Consider the following 1,560-nt stretch of genomic DNA (forward strand, 5'->3'; position numbering starts at 1 on the left):
TTTGCTACATTGGAAAATTTTTTTTAAAATTTTTTTTTTCTTTACAAAATTCCTTCCACGCAGACTTTAATCCAGTTGAGTTTGTGGCTAGAATGAACAATCTAGTCAAATAGGTTTTGTTTCTTTTTTTGTTTTGTTTTGCTCTTCAGCAGTGAATGGTAGCAGAATCAGGAGGGTCCATCTCAAGGTTTGTTTTGTTTGGTTTTTATCTTGTTTTGGACAGAACAGTTCCGTTTCCTCTCTCCTCTTTCCCCTCCTCACAGAGTCAGTTGAGTCTCCCTCTCTTTCTCTGGTCATTCTTTAAGCACATTTGATTTCAACAGCACTGCCAGTCCCACTGATGTGAGAGGTGACAAAAGTCAGGGTGACAAAGCCTGCCCTGACGGGTCCTTGGGCTGGCGAGGCCCTCGCTCACCAACGCGCTGAAGCTCAGGCTTAAACCTGGGCCCAGAGTCATCTGCTTAAGGGGTTTGCTGAATTAAAGCCTGAACATGGCAGAATAAAAAGTCGGGTTTAACTTTGCTGACTTTGTTGTTGTTGTTGTTGCTGCGAACAGAGACAGTGGAAGGGTTACAGGAGCGGGAGAAGGGTGGATGCTCTGGGGCCACTGCCCTGCCAGGGCCTCCCATGCCAGGCCCTGCCCGGGGTCACCTGGAGCAGCCCGGGGGGAAAGGACAGAACTCTGGTTGGCTGTGCCAGCTCCTGGAGACGAGGGGGTAGAACTTCGGGAGGAGGGCTGAGATGTCAGGGAGAAGGAAGGGTGGCCTGGGGGAGGAAATGGTGTGCATAGATAAACACGGGCCCTGCTGGCACGTTGGGCCGTGCACAAGGACAGGGACACGGGGCCCGTCCCGGTGATCCCGGCCCGCTCCTGCCCCCGGAACGTGCCCAGCGCCAGGCAGAGCTGCTGGACACGTCACCCCTCTCTCCACACACTTCTGCTTTCCCCACTGCCGTGCAGTGACTCCTGGAGCCCGGTGAGCCACCGCAGGGCAGGGGTCAAACAGGTCAAACGCTGTCCCGGGGCAGGTCCCCGCTCGCAGGGACAGGGAATGTCTGTCCCGAGGAGCCCCGAGCCGGGCAGGGCTCGCTGCTGCTCCCACAGTCACCCACAGACACCTGTAATCGGGGCAAAATCATCACATCTGCTCCGCAAGATGTGGCTCTGTGTTCCATCCAAGGATTCCTCCTGGAGCCCATCACCATCCTATCTAAGTATTGGGGAAAATGTACAAGGACAGGACCTGCAGCAAATGCTGGTAAAGGAAAATCTTTTTTTTTGCCCCATCCCATTTTGAGAAATTCCAGGGCATCATTCCATCACTCTGCCCCAGGAACATGAGCTTCATTCTATTCAGGAATAGGTTGTGCTAGGAAACACACAGCTGAGGGCAGGGGATATACCAAACAAAACAAAAACAAACAAACAAACAAAAAAAACCCCTATAAAAATAAAAGCCACACAAATAGCTGATAGAGGAAAAGAACTCCAAAGAATTAAATAAACTACAAACTAGTAATAACAATAATTTTTTTTGTTGGTTTTTGTGTGTTTTGTTT

Source organism: Empidonax traillii, unplaced genomic scaffold (assembly GCF_003031625.1).
Source record: "Empidonax traillii isolate 1590-97213 ecotype Southwest subspecies unplaced genomic scaffold, ASM303162v1 scaffold106:size2091409, whole genome shotgun sequence".
In the NCBI taxonomy this organism is placed as follows: Eukaryota; Metazoa; Chordata; class Aves; order Passeriformes; family Tyrannidae; genus Empidonax; species Empidonax traillii.